At 42.3% G+C, this 23,365-nt stretch overlaps 1 protein-coding gene across 16 annotated transcripts in view; it reads right to left on the reverse strand.

The window, feature by feature from the left end:
* The window catches only part of LOC111959312 (bromodomain adjacent to zinc finger domain protein 2B), an 89,700-nt gene extending 66,414 nt beyond the window's left edge, over positions 1-23,286 (reverse strand). For 8 of the 16 annotated variants that reach the window (XM_070437703.1, XM_070437708.1, XM_023980808.2 and 5 more), the window contains exons 1-2: positions 23,082-23,284; positions 10,562-10,605 (exon numbers count right to left, since the gene is read on the reverse strand). The gene's annotated coding sequence lies outside the window, so the exon portion shown is untranslated. Of the gene's footprint in view, positions 1-10,561; positions 10,606-23,081 lie in introns of all 16 variants that reach the window. The other 8 variants (XM_023980801.2, XM_023980814.2, XM_023980799.2 and 5 more) reach the window with 2 other exon arrangements.
* Between the last annotated feature and the right edge of the window lie 79 nt (positions 23,287-23,365).

A 23,365-nucleotide genomic window follows, 5' to 3' on the forward strand; every position in this document is an offset into this window, starting at 1 on the left:
GGCTAACGCGTATTCTGCCCTACAAAAGCATAGTGCAGTATCTATGTAAAAAAAAAAAAAAAGGATTATTGTCAAATCTGATTTAAGTATTTTTCTTGTCTAGACAGACAGCAATTTTGGGTCCATAAATTCTGAATCTGATCAACTGGCTTGTTCTTGTTTCAGGACTCTCAATACCATATTAATATGATAATATACCTGGCCATTACAACAGATCAAAGATTTATTGACCAAATTTGTACTATACGCTTTAATATATATATTTGGCTGTAATTCTACAATAGGATCCTCTCCAGTCTTATTCCAGGAGCCCCATGTCTAGAAGACTAGAAACCAACTACAGTGCCTTCAGAAAGTATTCATACCTCTTGACTTATTCCACATTTTGTTGTGTTACAATCTGAATTCTAAATGGATTAAATATATTATTTTCCTCACCCATCTACACACAATAACCCATAATTACAAAGGGGGGGAAAAAAATGTTTTCTTTAAATTAAACACAGAAATAACTAATTTACATAAGTATTCAAACCACTGAGTCAATACATGTCAGAATTACCTTTGGCAGTGATTACAGCTGTGAGTCTTTCTGGGTAAGTCTAAGAGCTTTGTACACCTGTGATGTACTTTATCTGCACATTATTCTTTAAAAAATTCTTCAAGACATTTTCAAGTCTTGCCATAGCTTTCCAAGCAGATTTAGGTCAAAACTGTAACTAGGCCACTCGGGAACATTCAATGTCGTCTTAGTAAGCAACTCGTGTAGATTTGTCCTTGTGTTTCAACAGTGTCTGTTCGAAAGCAGACTGAACCAGGTTTCCTCTAGGATTTTGCCTGTGCTTAGCTCTATTTTGTTCATTTTTATCCTAAAAAGAAATATTGTCCTTGCCGATGACAAGCAAACCCATAACATGATGCAGCCACCACATTGCTTGAAAATATGTGCCTTATTGCAAACAGGATGCATGTTTTGCAGCGGCAAACCATTGCTATTTGACCTAGGCCTTCAGTTGAGAAAAAAAAAAGAAGCAATAAGTCATATCAAAAACAAACAAAAAATCAAGAAAATAACAAACAGAGCATCACTTAATGTGCCCAACATTATATTGTTTAGTAGGATCATTCTAGTGCAGACTTTAGTGCAGGATAGAGCGATATATCAAATTCATGTTTTTGCACAATATCCCAAATCCCTGTTGTTTCGCAAGAATCAAGGTTTTGTTATTTTTCGTTTGTATTAGCGTTTGTCTGCTTGTGCTCATCTTGCATTTTTGGTCTTGTCTCTTTTTGTACCTCTGTGCTGTGTGCACATTTACACCAGATCTGTATCTAATGAAGAGATGCACGTCTCCGCCATAACAATGGGAGTCATCATCCCAAAGGCGGGAAGGCCTTATGTCCAAAATAAGCCCATAGAAACACACTAGCCTTATTTTGGACAGATTTTTGAGAGAGTGACAACTCTTGCTTCGCTTCTTCCTCTATGGTTTACACAGACAAGCCCCTCCCCCTGCCTCTCACGCCAACAACGTTGAGAGATCACGTCTTCCTCTCTGACAAGCGGTTTCAACTTGCTATTTGCATTTGAGATTTGGTCCAACAGAAATCGGTCATACGGAGACCAAAACACATTGAGACATTTTACTGTAACAGAGGAGAAGTTACCTTTTCTAACGATACCCTTTTTATGTCTCAACTACTCAAATTGCGCATAGAGCAGACACTACTAAAACGAGAGTATCAATTAACATTGATTCTGGAAGCATTTAAGCCAAAGCGTATTATGAGTTTAACATCTGAACAAAGTGAAAAGGCTAACATGCTTTTCAAGCAGTTCAGACAGAAGTGTGTGTTCATAACAATACAACTGTTCAACMYTGTTAGCTAGCAAATAGATCCAAGTTGGCTAAACTTGAAATAGAAAATATTAGCTGGCTAACCACTAGCATGTGGGATTGAGAGATTGTTGATGAGACCTCTTAATTTTCTATCGCCTAATGCCTGCTACAAGAAGTCATTATTAGTAAATGTGCATTATAAATGTAGTTGAATTTGTAACAAAAAAATGACATTTTCACTGATTAGGCTTTCAAGTCTATGATCATAAGACCCACTAATAATRCAATTATTARTGGGTCTTATGGTTATGGAAGGCTTATACTTAGCCTAGGTATAACTTCACAAGCCCCGAATTCATTCCATTATTGCGGACTGTTTGAAATGCAATGGATTTGACCTTTGAATTGTACAACTACGCATATTTAGAGWAAACATTGTTTTTATATCGAGATATATATATTTTGTGAATTGGCCAGAAGTATTATTTTTATTTTTTTAATAATAATTAAATAAATTAATAATAATAATAATAAGTATGATTTTTAGGCCATACTACAGTAGTAGTAGCAATGTTTTTTGATGACAAAATCAAAAACAGGCCTGAGACATCTCACAGCTCACACGGAGACAACACTGGCACATCAACAGCCATGAACAATGTTGTGATAATTGCGTTGTTCAGGCTACTCTATAACYCGTTAGAAATGCATTCATACACCACTGTGATATATATGGCCGAAAAGCAATACACAGAAACAGTTCCAAAAAGACAACAGTCACACTCATACAGTGGCGGAATAAACACACAGGCCTAACTATTGATTAAGGACCATGGACAGTTACTGCGAGTCAGAGCAGAGGAAACAGCCGCGGTGCCCCCGCTATTTCAGTACCTTGCTGAAACAAAGCGCCAATAGAAACAGTCGAACACAGCATCAAGTAATGTTAAAGAACAAGCAGCCCATTAAACTGTGCCATTCACCAGATCATTTGAAAACRAAGTCCATCCTTCAGTCCTTCTTTATGAAATGGCAATGGCAGGGTCATTTGATTTTATATCCGAGCGAAGTACTTTCTCGATTGAGATCAAAGCCAAGGCTGACACTTGGGCCTGCCCGGTAGTTTTCCTGGAGTAAGTCTTGATCCTTTCAACTGAGGCAGCGGACACGGGAATAGTCAAGACCAGACAGGTAAGCAGATACAGTTGGTACATACCTCTCATTCTGCCTCTTCTGCCGGAGAAAGTGGAGGTCGTCGGCCRGGCTCCAACCCTCAAAGTCAGACATGGAGTACAACACTGAGTTCAGTTTCAAAGATGGACCCATAGCTTTCCTTTAAACTTGAGAATGCAGAATTTTATCGTTGTGCGATATTGTCTCTCTGCACTGCTGCTCGTTAAGCTGAAGGTCTACTTGTGTCCTCACATGTTAGGGCTCCCGAGTGGCACAGCGGTTTAAGGCACTGCATCTCAGCGCTAGAGGCGTCACTACAGACCCTGGTTCGATTCCAGGTCGTATCACAAGTCGATTCCAGGTCGACTCCATGATTTGGAGTCCAATAGGTCAGCGCACAAWTGGCCCAGCGTTGTCCGGATTARGGTTTRGCCGGGGTAGGCAGTCATTGTAAATAAGAATTGCCTAGTTAAATAAAGGTTAAATAAAAATAAAAACATTTTTGAACTCACCGTAGCTCGCAGCTGTAAAGTTGAGTCTTGGTGGCGCAGAGCTGACTTCGTAACACTGAATATGTCTCTTTGAAACCAGTACTGGCCCAGGTGACGTCTTGTCGGTGCTGAAGATGAGGCAATCTCAGCAGTACAGCTTCTTGGTTTACTCACACCTAGTTATCCATGGATAGCGCTCATAATTGTTAGCTCTTTCTTCATTGCACCAATCCTGGCAGTGCTGGTGTTGGCCACTGCACAACATTTAACTTCTTGTTGAAAGTTAGTCTTGAAAAGGGTGACGCAAACAAATTAGCCACCACATCCTCCTCGATAACACCTGCTACAGCCACTGYSWKTGTGTGTGTGTGTGTGTGTGTGTGTCTGTACACTACTTCATCTACAAAAGCATGGGGAAAGTAGGCTATTGCTCAAGGAGTCAGTAGCAACATGTCTAGGCCTTCTCTGAAGGCCTAAAAAGGCCCTCAGGGTTCCCCACTAATGTTTTTGAATATTTTTGTTTCACTCTTTCATTTAGGTTAGTAACTACAATGTTGTTAATATATCCTCAGTTGTTTTCTCCTATCGCAGCCATTACACTCTAACTGTTTTAGCGTTTCCTTCCTTGGTTAGGAAGGACGCCTGTATATTTGTCGTGACTGGGTGTATTGATACACCATCCAAAGTGTAATTAATAACTTCAATGTTCAAAGGGATATTCAATGTCTGCTTTTTTTTTACCCATCTACCAATAGGTTCCCTTCTTTGCGAGGCATTGRAAAACCTCCCAGGTCTTTGTGGTTGAAATTCCCTGCTCGACTGAGGGACCTTACAGATAATTGTATGTGTTGGGTACAGAGATGAGGTAGTCATTCAAAAATCATGTGAAACACTATTATTGCACACAGAGTAAGTTCATGCAACTTATTATGAGACTTGTTAAGCAAATGTCTACTTCTGAACTTATTTAGATTTGCCATAACATAAAGACATTTCAAAAAACATTTCAAAAAACATAATTACACTACGGGTATTGTGTGTAGGTCAGTGACACAAAATCTCAATTTAATCTATTTTAAATTCAAGCTGTAACAACAAAATGTGGAAAAAGTCAAGGGGGTGAATATTTTCTGAAGGCTCTGTACAATGACAGCATCTGTCAACCATTCATTTGTACAACGAATACATATTTGGTGGACTACACGGAAACCATAATATCCTTGCCTGGGAAAACAAGGCCAAATTAGCGAGAGCAACTTAACAACACTCTGCAAATTAGCCGACATCTGGAGTGAATGACAAAAATCCCTCGAATCGGATTAATTGTGAGCATGAGGGCAGGCAGGAAAGGGGAAACAACGCTTTTTCTTATTTGTCTGATGCCATCTAAATCCAAACATTTCCTCCTGAATATTCAGGCCAAGTGAATACAATATTCATTTTGCTGCAGGAGAACAGTTGATGCATAACAATGAGACCGGCTAATGAAATCAACCATCAAGCTGAAATACATACATATTAAACCGGGGTCTCAGTGTCACTCGCTTTTTTTCCCCCCATGGTTTGTTCTTTTTCCTCATTTCTTTCCCTGACCTTTCAATATTTTTGGTCTTTCCTTGAATTTGCTCTCAGCCAAGAGTGATTATTGCATTTTAATGACGGTTTTATTCTGGGCATGTACACATAATCTCTGACTGCGTCTCGGAAGGATGGCATTTTCTGACCGTATTAAGGTTGTTTTCACAAACAATGCATAAAAAATTTGAAAAAAAGGTTAGACAAGAAAATCATAAATTGACTGTGGTTGCCATTCTACTAAACGTCCGTTTGTGCCAAAAGAGTGTAGGTTTACTTATGCAATTTACTTCATTTATAAACAGAGTGTTTAGGTCAATTAAAGTAGGCTAATCCATTGCAAAAAAATTATAAAATCAGGAGAGTTTATCATAATTGTTCAACAAAACAMATACAGGGAACCTAATTACGAACAGTGTTTCTCCTATGCTTTGGCAAGAAAAAGATGCCTGTGTTGACATTTGATGTCCGTGTAAACACTTGCATTCACACGTGTATTTAGTCGAGGACGGGACCAATGGGAGTGAGAGAACCAAAGCGCTCAACATATTTTTCCTACTGCATCTAGCATTTTGCTAGCTATGTTGGTTGAGAAGGCCTGACGAAAACAGCCCGGAAATAACTGGACATCAGGCTACATTTTAGACAAAACAGGTAGCCTAGTAGTAAGTCATTAACTACAGGTCCCTCTCAGGGCCTCATCCTTACACAGCACCCACAACAATGCCAGTTCTGACTCCATATACATATATTTCCCTTAAAAATTGCACATTCCTAGTAAACAAAGGGAGGGGTTAACTGATCAAAGTGCGAGGCAGTGGTGGAAGGTCAGCCCCCACCAGCCAGCTGATAGAGCTGATAGGGAAAACAGCCACCGTACTCCAGAGCTGCCATTCCTCCTCCCTGACAAAGACTCCATCTGCCACTGAGCCATTTGCAGCCTCAGAGTCAGAATATCAATGATTCCCAACCATTCTGCAAGTCTAGCGTTCACCTTGGTATCACCTCTACGCGCGTCTGAGGCGCTGACGTTACAGATCTCCTCTCTGTAGGCAGTAGTGCACTGCAGGCAGCCAGCCCAGCGCAGAGCAGAGCACAGCCTTCATCCAGCTAAGTGGCATATATGCAGCTCCTGGAAGGAGAGCATTTTATTAGCATCGATATTATTGGAGACTTTCTAGATTGGTGTTTGCGAGATTTCCAACGCATCTGAATTCACACTCAAATAGTAATAAGAGGGGATTGGGGTCGGGAGGATTTAAATCATGCCAACTTAACGAGAGAGTGGGATGCTTTACCTGCAATTTACCGYGATTTCAGGGAACACCGTCTGTGTGAAAGGATTTTCATTTTGCAGCGCAAAGTGTGTGGTGTGCATTTTACCAGCCCTCTGAGGCAGTAAAGAGGGAGAGAGAAGGGGGGGGGGAATCCCCTGGTCTCTGCTGAAGTACCAGTGCCAGCATTAAGAGGAAGGCAGGCAGCTGGCCCTAACAACCCAATGATACTAAAGAAAATTCAATTTTCCCCTTCACCATCTGCACACCAAACCACAGAGAGGCACTTATGACCCTCCTCTGCTTCTATACCTCTCAGTGTAGACCATGCCAGAGCTGTTCCAAGACCCTGTCTTCCCTGACCTCTCACCCCTGAGGGGAAACATTGTGATTAGTTATAGTTTATTGACAACAAATTAGCCTCTGTGGTGGGCGCAGCTGGACCGGAGCTCATCCCTCAGCTTCAAATACCGATTCTGTAATTACTTCCCTCACGTTCTCAGTTATACCTTATACCACTGCTTTTAACAGAGGGGAACAACACACAAATCCAATCATGGCCAGAATGAGGCATGGAAATTCCCTGATGCCCAATTGCCTCAATGGGGCTGTTTCTCATGTCTACTCCTCACGGTCTCCAAGCACGTCTCAACATGACTCAGAGAAAAACCACACTGGGCCTTGTACCAAGCGCACGTTAGTCAAACTAAATGTTTCTACTGGCTTTGTTTCAAGTCGGCGATACCGTCGCCTGGGGGGCTCCTGAAATCAGGCCTCGTGTCTGTGCTGAACAGGGAGGATGGAGGGGTGAGGATGAAGAGGGGAGGGGGATGCGAAACGCCCCGGAATGGTGCGTGGGATCTATCCTATCTGACAGCACTTAAAGCAGGCTGTAAGTGACCCCCTTCCTCCAGCCTGATCCCTGTGGAGCACAGCCCCCTGACCCCAGCAAGCAGAGAGACACAAATCCCCTGCCTCCCTCCATCTCCACCCTGGCCCTCCACTCATCCACCTAGGCCCGATGGTCTCCAAATGGCTCCTGTCCATCTGCAGATGGAYGGCTCACTGCGGATTATCTACAATCACTTGGCAAATTGAATGGCAGTGTGCTTCATTAAAAAGGTACATTATTTTCTGATGTATTTGCCCTTCAGGAGACACAAATATTCAGCTCTGTTTGCGCAAACATTAGCAGCGAGGCTTTGCATGCGCCACATTCACACAGGGGAGATGAATTGAGCGGTTGACACCCTTTTAATGACACACGATATCTAAACGTCTCTGCGGAAGACCGCAGGATGAATTCATTCCGGGAACGCATTGAACAAAGTAACAATGCAGCGAGGCCGGATGAGAAGTCACTAAGTTGGACTTCTCCCAATCTCCAAAGTGCATTAAAGCTGCTGGGGATATTGGTCGACCACACCATGGCACATTTGTTGACAATTAGCAAGTTACAAGGTAGCGTAAAACAAAGGCGTTCAGCGCCGTATGAGGTTACCAGGCGTGTTGCATGCATAATTCACAAGAGTCTAAAGCGCCACTGATGTGTCCCATAGACGTCGCCTTAGAGAGAACGGCCGGCACCAGCTCACATTTGTAGCACGGCATCTGGCGTACTGCGTCAGGGATTGCCAAGAGCCTCGTCTACTAACAGCAAAATCATTTCAAATCTAATTTRAAAAATCTAATTTTATTGGTCACGTACATGTTTTGCGCAGATGTTATTGCGGGGTGTAGCGAAACACTTCTCACGCTAACATCCTTTTCAAACCTCTTGATATGCCGAGATATCGAGATATCGAGAGTGCTCACAAACCTAACAGACGTTCGTTCTCCCCTTACAGCTCACTCGCTCAAAGATCACAATGAATCTAAGGGTTTATTCTTAATATGAAGTGAGGTTTAACTGAATGAATGGCCTAGGTTAAAATGTTGGCATAAGCCACAGTGCGTAACCTAACTGGCATGTGAGCAAACAGCACTAAAATCAAAAAGGAGGGGGGACAAAGTTTGGTTAGAGGATCCCAGCAGTATAATAACAGATCTGTAACCCATTAACATTCTGGCTGTAGGACAGGAGACACAGGCAGGGCGTCTGGGGTGGCTGGCTGGGCTGATGCAATCCATTTTGAAGTCCTTGCATCTCGCAGCCTGGCCGCCCACTGCTCGTGACCTTTAGGGTTTGGTCTCCTCTCCATGGACTCGCCTGCTATTGACTATCTGGCTGTGTCCCGAATGGTATCCTCTTCCCTTTACAGTGCACTACTGTTTTGACAAGGGCCAATAGGGCTCTGGTCCTTACACAAGGAATAGGGTGCCATTTGGGACATAGCCTCAAGAGTCATTCAAACACCACGCGGTCCCAATGGAATGGAGGTGGGGCTCCCTGCTTAAGCGGACTCCTTGGAATACACCTCGCCTTGACTACACTTCCTGATCGCCATGGGTCCTACCTCACGACAGCTCTGTTCTGTCCAGGATGTCTTGAGATCTACGTAGGTTAATAACTGGTGTTGTAGTAGATTGATACCACCTAACAGTATCCCGTGCAGCGTTATGATTCAACTTTGACAGGAATTCTTTCATCACCATCTCTCTCGCCTCATCCTCCCCATCCCGTGGCCAAGTGAAGGGAGGAGGAGGAACGGGGCTGAGGTGCCAGTATTTACTACCACATCATATTACACAGCCCCAGCAATCTGTTAGCCACTCAGGCCCGTCACAGAATACACCTCTTTCAAGCCACACTGTTAACTGTAGGAGGACATCAATATTTAAAAAAAGGAGGGATAGAAAAACCCTCCCTCCCTCATCTAACACACCCACAGGGGGCTGTAAAACACCAGTCGATAGCCCCCCACCCCCCCTTCGCCTCTCCACCTCTCCTGAGCTACCCACTTCCCCCTCCCGTCTCCTCAGCAGTAAGAGCAGGAGGAGAGTCAAGCTTCTAGTTAAACTACAGGTTACTGATGACTTAAAATAAATCCTGGAAGGTTTCCATTACACACAACCTGGGCAGGATCAGAATCTGGGGTTGATGGGATTCCTCTCCTCATTTCCCGTTGCCATTCCAACTCTGTTTGTCTGGAACGCTGTGGGTGACCTGTCTCCTGGCAGGGTCGCACACAAAGATTCTAACAGGCTTTTCCCTCAGGATCACAAAAGTTGCCTGATGCATGTCACCACACTTAGTTTTCAGCATATCGACTCCAGTAGAAAATAACATGTTGCCTATAGTTACTTTGCATTGYCCTTTTACTTTCAACCCTCCACATTTGAAATACTGCAGAGAAAGAAAAACAGGTCTGTGACAAACTGTTTTGGATGGAAGTTTCTCATTGAAGAGTGGAACAGCGAATGTTCCAGATAGAACAACAGGCCTTGGCTAGTAGCCCCGAGGTACGACGGGCAGCCAAGTGGAAAGGAGAAGTCCAGCGATAACACTGTCCTGCTATCAGTGACACACTAGATACCTGATACCACCTGATCTTTCTCTGACGGTTGAAAAACCAGTTCAGAAACCAATGACTTCCAAAATGCTGATGTATTTACAATAACACCACAGAGGTTTGCGTGATTCCGGCATCGAAGCGCTTCGAGGCGTTACTCGGGAGAGAAAAGTCAGACTGTCTGATAGGAGTGAAGCTGAAGCTTTCAGATCCCTCCGGACATCGTCTGGGGTGCAACACTACACAATTTACAGAGGCAGCCATGCAACCACTGTTCAAAGCTTCTGTATGCAAAGTGACTCACTTTCAAATTCAAAACAAAGTCAAAGGACAGCTCAAACTCTACCAATTACCCCAATTTGGTTGACAGTAATTTATTTTAGAAATAGCCAAAAGTAAAAGAATGCTTCTTTTCATACATGTTATGAAACGTTGACATGCTAATTCTATGCAAGACGGCAAACTAATTAGAAATTCACACACTGAAAGCAAAGTGTAATGTAGCACAAACTAATTCCATTAAAGAGKACCTCGTTAAATCTAGGCCTAATTGGAAAAAKCTCTAATCCTATACCTAAATAATGCTTTAAATTGAAGAGTTGTGCTTATCCASTTAGTCTGTCCTTTCACAAACTGATTTCCGGACGCAATAATTACAACGGGGACTTCAAGACACAAACAGTAGGACGGTAGGACCACATTGTTTACAGCGGCGATGGGTGATTAGAACGCAGCCAACGTGACCAAACACTTACTGTTCGAGAGGATCCTCAGCTCTGTGACATCACGGCTCTGCAAACTGAAAAAGAAGAAGACAACAGTCAGCTTAATTGCTTTATTTTATTGATTTATTCATTCACCAGAATTCCTGCCYGAAACTCCATTAAAATAAAATAAAAATGCTAATTTGGACAGGCTTAGGGCCTGGGGGGTATACCTTATGCATTCAAACGTCGGCTGGGAATCAAAGCCCTGCTGCTGCAGCATGGTCATATGACGGAGCAAACAAAACAAAGACGGGTGTATTTCAAACACGACAACAAAATTCAACTAAAATTGGAAAACAGCAGCACTTGCGTAAGCGCTTCCAAACACTTCTGGCGAGCCAGCAAATGTCTATTATTTTCATTACACGTTTCCATCGGTGTTTGTTTCAATTGGAACCTGAAGTAAACGAAGACTGCGTCAGTTTAACACCCGGTGTCAGCAGCAGACTTAAGCGCACATGATTTACAGCCTTGACGCATCACTCAAATTCCCCTGGTCCACAATGCAACCTGTCTACAGGACAACTGCAGGATCACACGGCGCCAAGGGAAACAGACAAGACTTGTGTTCATACTACAACAGACGATTATAGCAGCACAAACAATGAATGACAGCAAAAGGCCCAACATCAATGTTAGCGATCACATCAATGTTATGACAATGATTGTCATCATTTAAAAAGACTCAGTCTGTTTCTTTATATTAGACTAATTTATTTTCAACATAAAAATGAAGAGGTGATGAACAACAAAGGCTTTCTATACTAATCTTTCAGTGCTCCAGGAATAGCCTACAAATCACAACAAACTACTTTGATTAAGTTGGCAAGTATGGACACAGATCCCTAGGCCTGGCCTAGCTAGGATTCATCTGAACCTAGGCCTGTGCAATATTACCTCAAACAACATGTCATTCTCCTCTCGGTGCACTTGATCAGGGCCAACTGTTGCTTTCTGGACAATCCTCTCAGTGAGCCCTTGGTGAGTACTGAGCGAGGTAAACAGGATGCTGTTAAAACTGCACTTGTGCCTTTTCAGCCCAGGAGGCAATTTGCTCTGACTGCTGCTGCTGTGGATGCTATGCCATTTCCTTATTTCCCTATCCTAGCAGATGCTTCACTCAAAATGGCTTCAAGCTAATTATGGGTATCTTAGGAGTGTGCCTCTACCTTCATTCACTCAAAGGATGGGTATCATTCACACACTAATTAGAGAAACATGCCTCCTCCTGCTACGGCTTGGTAATAAATCCATCCGGACTCACCCTTTGTCGATGGAGGAGGACACATTCGGAGGATAACGATGTCCTCTTTTCGCTTCCTGTTTAGCATAACCTACCAGTACCCAACAGCATCTMAGGTCACACACCATAGAGCCTAGGCTAGTAGTAAGGTTTGACTGCCTGTAAACTCAGCGAAGAGAATAGTCATTGCGCCAAACCAAGTCATCCCATTAGACGTCCATCTACAGTGAGGTTTATGGAGATTAAAAGCAGATGGGAAGGGGGGGGAAAATGTAGAAGAAAAAAGTCATGTTGACCCATAGCCTATGAGAAAAACATAGGCTAATGACTTGTATCAAGTCCTAGGCTTAAGTGGTCTTGAATCATACTTTGTGGAAATTGACCGATCGGACTAAGGAATGCATAGGCATTGGATGGGCTACAGTACCGGTTAAGAAAACCAAACAAATCTTGAATAAATGGGCTACAGGCCAAAACTGAGGCCCTTGCAAAAGGTTTAAACAAAGTATGAGCGGACTAAAGAATGCTTATTCACAGAGTAAGTGGGTCATTCCATGTCATTTCAGCAAGCCATGACACCCACCATGTCAGATTGTTCTGAACTCCTTTCTGTAGTTAGAAACAGATAACATTAGCATTCCTGAAACATTTTGTTGAAATATAATTTGATCTCTAAGAAATTAAGCTAATTGATGGCACCCAAATTAGCCATTTTCATTTATAGGATTCATATAATCTTCAATAAATATAGTACATAACATCCCATTTTGACCATCATTCTTTGTAACAATGATTAAGACACCCAGTAAAATTGTCAAGTCACCCACGGACCCCCAAGCCAACCCCACCCCAACAACCATTATGCAGTATCAGTTCTCTATGTTTGACATGTTAAAGATGCGGTTTGAGTATTTTTTTTCTCCTGTTCAGAGAAATTTGTCATTGAAGACGCTTGCATTATTTTCCATGAATTAGTGTGAAAGTACCAAGTTTTGCCCACTGATGTCACAATAGGTGGTTTGTGGGTGACTCTTGACCATTTTATTGGATTCCTCGTGTCTTATTCGTTGTTAGGTATAATTATTAAAAGGGGGATACCTAGTCAGTTGTACAACTTAATGCATTCAACTGAAATGTGTCTTCCTCATTTAACCTAACCCCTCAATCAGAGAGGTGCGGAGGGCTGCCTTAAATAGACATCCACGTCTTCGGCGCCTGGGGAACTGCCTTGCTCAGGGGCAGAATGACAGATTTTTACCTTGTCAGCTCGGGGATTCGATCCGGTAACCTTTTGGTTACTGGCCCAACGCTGCTACCCGCCAGGCTAATTATGGTCCAAATCTGATGTTAGGTCAAATATTTATTGAAGATTATATGAATCATATAAATTAAAATGGCAAATTTGGGTACAATCAATTAGCTTAATTTCTCAGAGATCAAATGATATTTTAGCCAAAATAATGTTTCAGGAATGGTCATCTTTCTACACTATAGAAACTAATTCAGAACAATGTGAGACGGTGGGTGTCTAAACCCTCTTTCTTGTGCTTTTTTAGTTGTAATGAATCCAAGTTGACACCGATTCTATGGGCCAGCCAGCCACAAATCTTATGTCATTACACTGTGTAGCAGGGTTGTCACGATATCAGTATCGAGATATACAGAAGGTATCATGGCAAGGGGAAAAAAACATGAAGCCAACTGAATTTCTTGAGGAAAACAGTCCTAGTGGTAGAAAAAAAAGCAGCCTAATGTCATCCAGAATCACATGTTTATTTTCTATGCTATAGCACACAATATTTTACATACAGTAGTTTTTTTTTTAAAAGACCAACGAGTTTAGTCTGCTTTGGGTTTTCCTTTTTTCCATGGAAAATCATGTATCGTAGTATCTCAATACTGGTGTCAAATTTTATTTGTCACATTCGCAGACTACAACAGGTATTACTGAGAAATGCTTACTTACAAGCCCTTAATTCTATTTAAGAAATTGCATTGTTGTTAAGAAAATATTTACTAAAAGAAACTAAAGTAAAAAAATCGAAATCAAAAAGTAACGAGAAAATTACATAACAATAACGAGGCTATATATAGGGGGTACCGGCACCGAGTCAATGGGCAGAGGTACAGGTTAGTCGAGGTAATTTGTAAAGTAATTATGCATAGATAATACACAGCGAAAAGCAGCAGTGTAAAAAAAGAAAAAATCCAGATAGCCATTTGATTAATTGTTCAGCAGTCTAATGGCTTGGGGGGTAGAAGCTGTTAAGGAGCCTTTTGGTCCTAGACTTGGCGCTCTGGTACCGCTTGCCGTGCAGTAACAGAGACAACAGTCTATGAATTGGGTGACAGGAGTCTGACAATTTTTGGGGCCTTCCACTGACACCGCAAGGAGATCTGGATGCCAGGAAGCTTGGCCCCAGTGATGTACTGGACTGTACGCACTAACCTCTGTAGCGCCTTACGGTCAGATGCCAGATGCCGATGCAACCAATCAGGATGCTCTCGATGATGCAGCTGTAGAACTTTGAGGATCTGTGGACCCATGCCAAATCTTTTCAGTCTCCTGAGGGGGTAAAGGTGTTGTTGTGCCCTCTTAACGACTGCCTTGGGGTGTTTGGACGATGATAGTTCGTTGGTGATGTGGACACCAAGGAACTTGAAACTCTCGACCCGCTCCACTTCAGCCCCGTTAATGGGGGCCTGTTCGGCCCTCCTTTCCATATAGTACACGATCAGCTCCTTTGATTTCCTCACATTGAGGGAGAGGTTTTTGTCCTGGCACCACACTGCCAGGTCTCTGACCTCCTCCCTATAGGCGGTCTCATCGTTGTCGGTATTCAGGCTGTTGTGTCGTCAGCAAACATGATGATGGAGTTGGAGTCACGCTTGGCCACGCAGTTGTGGGTGAACAGGGAGTACAGGAGGGGACTAAGCACGTACCCTTGAGGGTCCCCAGTGTTGGGGATCTGCGTGGCAGATGTGTTGTTGCCTACCCTTACCACCTGGGGGCAGCCTGTCAGGAAGTCCAGGATCCAGTTACAGAGGGAGGTGTTTAGTCTCAGGGTCTTTAGCTTATTAATGAGCTTTGTGGGTACTATGGTGTTGAACGCTGAGCTGTAGTCAATGAACAGCATTCTCACGTAGGTATTCCTTTTGTCCAGGTAGGGAAGGGCAGTGTGGAGTGTGATTGAGATTGTGTCATCTGTGGATCTGTTGGGGCGGTATGCGAATTGGAGTGGGTCTAGGGTTTCCGGCATGATGGTGTTGATGTCAGCCATGACCAGCCTTTCAAAGCAGGTTACCTTCGCTTTCTTGGGCACAGGGACTATGGTGGTCTGTTTGAAACATGTAGGTATTACAGACTCAGTCAGAGAGAGGTTGAAAATGTCAGTGAAGACACTTGCCAGTTGGTCCGCGCATGCTTTGAGTACGCGTCCTGGTAATCTGTCTGGCCCCACAGCTTTTTGAATGTTGACCTGTTTAAAAAGGTCTTGCTCACATAGGCTAATGAGTGCGTGATCACACAGTCATATGGAACAGCTGGTGTGCTCATGCTTTCTTCAGTGTTGCTTGCCTCGAAGCGAACATAAAACGCATTTAGCTCGACTAGTAGGCTTGCGTCACTGGGCAGCTCACGGTTGGGTTTCCCTTAGTAGTCCGTAATAGCTTCAGCCGTGCCACATCCGACGAGTGTCAGAGTTGGTGTAGTAACATTCAATCTTAGTCCTGTATTGACGCTTTGCCTGTTTGATGGTTCGTCTGAGGGCATAGCGGCATTTCTTATAAGTGTCCGGATTAGTGTCCCGCTCCTTGAAAGCATCAGCTCTAGCCTTTAGCTCGGTGTGAACGTTAACTGTAATCTATGGCTTATGGTTGGGATATGTACATACAATCACTGTGGGGACGACATCGTCGATGCACTTATTGATGAAACCGGTGACTGAGGTGGTATACCCCTCAATGCCATTGGATGAATCCCAGAATATATTCCAGTCTGTGCTACCAAAACAGTCCTGTAGCGTAGCATTCGCATCATCTGACCACTTCTGCATTGGTACTTCCTGCTTTTAGTTTTACTTGTAAGCAGGAGGATAGAATTATGGTCAGATTTGCCAAATGGAGGGCTAGGGAGAGATTTGTACGTGTCTCTGTGTGGAGTAAAGTGGTCTAGAGTTTGTTTGTTCCCTCTGGATGCATGTGTCATGATGGTAGAAATGAGGTAAAACAGATTTAAGTTTGCCTGCATTAAAGTCCCCGGCCACTAGCGTCGCTTCTGGATGAGCATTTTCTTGTTTGCTTATGGCCTTATACAACACGTTGAGTGTGGTCTTAGTGCCAGCATCAGTTTGTGGTGGTAAATAGACAGCTATGAAGAATATAGATGAGAACTCTCTTGGTAGATACTGTGGTCTCCAGCTTATCATACGGTATTCTACCTGAGGCGAGCAATAACTCGAGACGTCTTTAATTTTACACATGGCGCACTAGCAGTTGACAAATAGACACACCCTCGCGTTACCAGACATAGCTGCTCTGTCCTGCCAAAAAACAGAGAAGCCAGCCAGCTCTATATTATCCGTGTCTTCGTTTAGCCACGTCTCGGTGAAAGATAAGATATTACAGTTTGTAATGTCCCGTTGGTAGGATAGTCTTAATCGTAGATTGTCCAGTTTGTTTTCAGATTATTGCACTTTGGCCACTAATACAGAGGGTAGAGGTGGTTTACCAACTCGTTTGAGAATTTGTATGAGGCACCCTGCCCTCCTCCCCCTTTTCTTCACGCGGATGACAGGGAGTTGGGCCTTATTCTCGACAAAGCAGTATATCCTTTGCGTCGAACTCATTCAATTAAAAAAAAATCTTCGTCAAGTTCAAGGTGAGTAATCTATGTTCTGATGTCCAGAAGCTCTTAATTAAGAGACGGTAGCAGCAACATTATGTACAAAATGAGTTAAACGCAAAAAAAAAAAATAGCACAGTTGGTTAGGAGCCCCTAAAATCCTACCATGTAGGATGATAAAACCAACAGTCCTGTACAGCTGTAATGTTTTGCACATGCAGAAAAGTCATTTCTCACATTTCCACCAGGACAAACCATTCCCTGCCACGCTGGCATACAACATGACCAGAGAGAGAACATGAGAGGTTCTTGAAAACATCCTATTTTACGGTCCTTTGAGACATCATTGGAGGAAATAGGCCTTAAACGATAAACAGTTTAGATCCCTGGTTGTGTGGAGTTCCCAGAACACAATCTCACATCTCAATCAGCAACAGTAGTCCAAAAGTATTCAAATCCACTTGAGGAATGTAGTGATGTTCTGACAAGAGAGTGATGGAGTTCGGTTGCATCCCCGAGTGACAAAAAACGGTATTCAGAGAGAAATGTGTTTCCTAAAAGATGCCGGTGTTCCTGTCTGTATGCTTAAATTAGCTCTAAATACTTGGACTACACCAGGGAGCTCTCACACAGGATTTGCCATAGCCTGGAGAAGCAGTTTCCATCCACCTCCACACAACTCGCACATCAATAACAACCTCAGCAAAGTGCAATGAATACACCGTTTATACCTCACCTAAAACAGACAGGCTCTTCCTGCAACTACATCTGTACCATTTTGTGGTTGGAACATCAGTAGAGGGTGAGGGGAGATAAGCAGATATTATTTCTCTTTTCTCTTCTCTGATGTTTTATCCAGCACTGGAAGCGCAAAATGTCACTCCCTGGCCTCAAATAAAGGTCTTTCCCAGTAGCTCCTTTGAACTGCTGCTTGGGCTGAACCTTCTCATGTTACGGCTAGCTGTCTTTCCATGCCATAATTTAAAGAATAGAGACAAGAGCATGAGACTGCCTTGAGAGAAAGCTCAACAAGAGCAATGTTGAGTAATAAATAACAGTTATTTTCCAAGAGGTTTGCTTTTCCATCCTAGCTCCGCACAGCTGTGATGGATTACCGAGTTTCACCGTTTAATACGGAGTTCAGTGGGGAAGACCGTTTGGTCTGTCAAACTAACAGTGTCTTAACGTGTTCGGGTCATTTACCAACCTCAAAACATCTAAACCCTTTTTCAGCACCCACTATGGCCTATTTCAAACACTTTCATTCATGATAGGTTCCTACATTTGTTTGTGGTTTTTGAAATGCTTTGAAGGTGATATTAATTTGTTTTCAGCATCGTGGTGGAAATTAAGCAGCAATAGGAAAAATGAGGAAGATCCTAATAATCACGCCTACTGTAGTGTAGGTCCACGTGAGACACCTCTGTGCTCATACAGATTATTCCTGATAATCCACTCCTTCCAAACTGGGGATCCTTTTAAAACCACTCAGCTAAAACAGGGTCCTACACTTGGTGCCATAATTCAATAAAAATAGGTTTATTTACAGTGGGCGACGTCTCCTTTCAATCTTACCTCAAATAAGCCGTGTAGGCTATTAACTAAATAACTTGAACAAGTGTTGTCTTAACATGGAAAACTGTTAGCTAAAAGGGAGTCGCATCGTTCTAAATGCACAAATGTCATCCGTCTTCCCTACAATCATGTGGAGTGGCAGGGTCCCTTTGCCTCCTTCCCCCTCTATCTTGGGAGACACATTAAGCAGGGCTTGAATCAACAAAGCAGAATGTATCCGAGGTTGGTCTCTACTGACCCAAACACACTCGGTAAGGACGGCTTCAAAACATGCACCCCCCCCACCCCCCTTTCCTTGTAATTTCATGCAGTGTTCGGTGAAAATTAAATATTTAAAATCGTGGCTGCAGCAAGCTTGCTAGCACAGCTTAAATGGCAAGCCTTTGTGGCAGCAGTGACCAGATTTTAAATGCAGGAAGATCAATAAATTAAAAGGAGCCCTGCTGTGCTGAAGCACAATCTTGGTGTGTGTGAGTGGAATGGGTTAGGCCTATAATAGCCAGTGAGAGTCTGCGCTCATCCTGCAACCATCTGAATTATGAATAGTCTACATGGAGTCTATTCATCAAATCCCAGTATCCTCTCTGCCTCCACAATTCCAGCAGTTTAAACATGTACTACATGCAATTTCACCTAAGGATACAAATAGCAGTAAGCAGCCAAACAAATAGTCCAAACTATTAGCGTTTCAAACATGGAGTACTTATCACAGCAGGAGACTTCAATCATTGGAGCATCCGTTCTTCAGCTAAGACATTATGAAAAGCATCTCCAGGAGCAGAAAAATAAACCAGGAGGAAACACAAGAGGGGGAAGAAAAAAAAAGTAATCTCCCACTCCCTGACATGTTCCTAATAAACAACCCTCCTTAATAGTTCTCCAGCTCGGCCAATCAGAAAGTGTCAACCCTGACCTACAAAAGGATCACGTCAAACCTTAAAAATGTTTAAAAACATCAATCATGAAAACAAGAGAGGACGTTGAATTATACAGTATTAACCTCTAGGGTTTGCATACAAAGACCTTAGATTTATTGATGCCTGTGTGTTAAGGGCCTCGCCGCGCTGTTCTTTACAGTGAACCGGCTGCCAATTTGATGGACCTCTCAGCCCTCAGCAGGAGTTCAGCGTCTTTGATTAATGAGTGCAAGCTTGTGGAAGAGGGTACGAACGGGAGGGACAGGAGAAAGAAATGGTGTGAAAATGCACAATTGCCAGTCCTTTAATAGGACGGATGCCATAATTACTGATGGGTCTAGTTCCTCCTTTTAGAAGAGCCAAACACACTTGGACCCCTTTCACAACCCCCACCAAAAAGATTGAAGAGGCTGACCCCCCCAGTCTTGTTAAAATCCTCACACTCGACTTCGAGATGGCAATGGTGACTATTCAGAGACACTAAATGAAGAAAATAAAAACACAACAATCGTGTTTAATCCAGATAACCCACGTTGGTGACAAACTTTTTCCATCTCGCCTGTTCGGAACACCAACCAGAAAAGAAAAATAAAAATAAAAACTTCAGTTTTATCTTGGAAATTCACCTTGATGTCTATTAATGTGTATCGCTGTTTCACTTAGACTAGGCCTAGTACAGTGACATATTTTGGATTGTCAATTAGGCTAACTTAATGTTGTCATCAGAAGCAGGACATCTACCCTAAACAAATATCAATGTTTTACATTCTGGTACACGCTATATTCTGCTACTTAGGCTGGGCTACATGTTCTCAAGCAGATTAAGGGGGGGAAAAAACACACACCTCATATCTGCTAATTAGCCTACCAGTTAAACTAACAGGTTGTTGGTAAATTATAATGAATTTACTTTTGTTGTGTGCCTAATAGCCTACCTTAACAATAAGAAGCAAATTATTACACCACATGCAAGGAATAGGCTGTAATTAACCAAGTGGTTGAATGGGTGAAAATAATGGAGCTAAAAATACATTTTATTAAATCACACCACTGGGGCTGGTAGCATTTAAACGTGCCGTTTCAAGCAATTCAGCAACCTTGAGAGATAATGCTAAGATTTTCCATCCTTGAAGAACAATACCCTGCGATATTCCAAACATTCAAATGCGCCACTGCTATTTTTATTAATGCTAAAGCTCACATCCGGAGCTGGTGACTTGTTGTGATGCATTATTGTTTCCTCATTCTGATACTGTTTTCAAGGACACGAGCTCTGAATAAATATGAGGCAAATTCAGTGACCTTCCAGCATTGTATCTGGTTATTGGTTGATTCATTGGCAGTTACTGGAGGCATGCATAACACATCAAGGCTGTAATCTGATTTATCTTGCATCCTTGGCTGGAATGGCTGCTTGAGCCATTTAAATGATCGACTTTATGGGGAATAATCTCTATTGCCATTTCACTTAGACTGTGTGCAATAGTTCATCAATTAACTATTTACAAAAGACCAATCAATCCCTCTGTAGCACTAGTGGCAAAAGCAAAGCAGTGCCAAAGGAAGTTCACAAATGTGACATGTGAAATCAATGGCCCCAAACAAACAATCATGTTCTCCATGCAGTGAGTGTGGTGTAAGTGATACTAAAACTTTTTTTTTTAACTCAGAAGCTTGTTGTTTTTATAGCTTGATTCCCAGGTTAAAACCTCACTATATACACGTTTTGCAATACAGTCTTTATTTTTCTTAAAATACACTTTTGTCAAAATTGGATCTAGGCCTGTTACTAAGTTACTGGCCAAGTCCATTTTAAATTTGACATCCTAATGGAGAAAGGCCGGACACAACCTGTAGACATTATAGGCTAGCTAGATTTACCTTATAGCCTAACAGCCCTGTAGTATTGGATCTGAACAAGCCTCGACAGATATGTTCTATCACTTGTGCAGAGGTCAAATAACAAAGAGCCTAAAGGCCTATTAATAACTTAGGCTATTATGCCTTCAGTTCCATCAATAAGGCAACAATAGGCATTTGTAATCCGTTTAAACTGTGGGCACATGACTGTCCTGCACGTCACTGCACGTGTGCATGCGTAAGTGCATGCATGTGCATTTGAGTGTGTGTGCTGGGGGTTTAATTCATTGCCAGTGCCACCGATAGTTTCCTAACATCTCAACGAAGGATCGCAAGTTAAGCATTTCACTGTACTTGTGCATGTGACAAATAAAACTTGAAACTTGTAATGAAGCAGATGTCAAGTCGATTCATCCGAGGGAAGTGGAAGGCATTCCCATAAGAGAAAGCTGTTTGGTTAAACATCTGCTCCTTTACATTTGAGTTATGCTGTGAATATTCAAACAAAGAAATGGGAGGTGGAGCAATTAGCATTTAGAGCAGAGGTATTCTGCTCTCAGAATATTTTTTTTTNAATCCCCTGAATGAACCACAGATTGGCAAAGCCAAAGACAAGTAGGTAAGCATATTGCCTATTGTTGGTAAAATATCAGGTTACAATTTGGACACTGAAGTGAATAAGACACAAGGTTAGCGTGAAAAACAGGACATGTTAAGTACATAGGAGCTAGACATAGCCTAAGCCGACATGACAATACATAAGATGTCAGTCTGGACTGTAACTTTGTAGAGCATTAGTCTGCTTAGCCAAAACTGGGTCTATTCAATCAAATGTAATGTCACATAAAACTGATTCCTTGCCCTAACTAATTAACCAAATACTGAAGGCTATTGAAAGTGAAAATCAGTGCAATAAGTCAAATGTTGAGAACACTTGACTCAATCATCCCACCACCACTCAAAATGACTAGCCCTATTAGGCAAATGTGTGCCTTTGCATTGTTAAAACCTTCACTCCATGAAAAAGGTGTCTTAGAAATATAGCCTCATTCACTTCAAATGTTACAAAGAATCAGATGTTACCAAAACTTCAGATGACGTCATATCTTGAAACGTTTGATAACTTTTCGGTCATAAGCATTCTGGATCTTTGCAATGAAAAGAGTGGGTGGGTTAAAATTGCCCAAATGGCGAGTGGCTTGTTGTTTAGATCGCAGAAAAATGGTGGATATTGTAATATTACACAAAGGGATACATTTCATCAACTCAGCCGGCTGCAGCTGCTTTTCTTTATAGGAAGCAACACAAAAGACAAGTGAGGAAAGGAGCTTCGGACGGACCCAGGCAGTGGACTGGCTGAAACTGCTGATTTCCACTGACACCTCCAAACATATAAAAAATAAAATGATGCTACACCACAAATAAGCAATAACGAACTAATGTTTTATTTGTGGTTTAATTAGGTTGCATCGATGAAGAGCAGACTATGGCATTATCGGTAACGTTAAAGAGACACCGACCTCGGGTTGACACTATCCACATGACCTACAACAATGTTTTAAAACATTTCAAACTTAACACTTCGAGTGATTGTAAACCTAGTTAACACCAAATGTATTTCTCTGCCAAATAGATAGCGTAAGACTCGGCGTATTAAAAAAATGTCAGTTAAGCCGCACCAGCTACAACACAAAAGACAAGATTCGCTAGCTAAACAGCAAGCTGGCATCAACCGACTCAGTCTACACCGTAAAAAGTGATGGAAATCGACTGTCTCCTCATTAAGTTAGCAACCAACTAGATTTACAAATAGTTGCAAAGTAACAAAACCAGAGTGCTGCTTTTATTGATACATTTACAAGTGTTATCATTCTTGACAAGTTTGTATCAAGCTGCACCACTCAGGTTAGGTTACATGAAGAAAAAAAGAGCAAGCCGCTGGACAGCACTGATAGAACGAGGTGCTAGCTAGCTAGCTAGCATGCATCCCCTATCAAAATGACAAACTGAACGTCGTTATGAATGATAACGTAAGCTAACTTCCACACTACAAAACATAAGGAAACTCACCTTATGTTCGTTACTTTATGTATACTCCTTCAGTTACTATTCAAAAAGAGCCTTATGTTCCTCTCCTTCGCGATTTGCGTTGGTTGAAGTCAGTGGCAGGAGATGATAAAGAAGAGAATTGGGCATTAATTGAGTCGTGGTGAGAGTGGGTAGCTATGTGTGAGTGTGTTAGTTACCAACAGCAGATTGAGGGAGACTCCAGACTTCTCAAGGTTTGTTCAGCTTCACTTCAAGGAACGAAAGTGACGTCAGTTAAAAGCTCCAACAATGCTAACTTTTGTCTG

This window comes from Salvelinus sp. IW2-2015, linkage group LG36 (genome assembly GCF_002910315.2).
Source record: "Salvelinus sp. IW2-2015 linkage group LG36, ASM291031v2, whole genome shotgun sequence".
NCBI lineage: Eukaryota > Metazoa > Chordata > Actinopteri > Salmoniformes > Salmonidae > Salvelinus > Salvelinus sp. IW2-2015.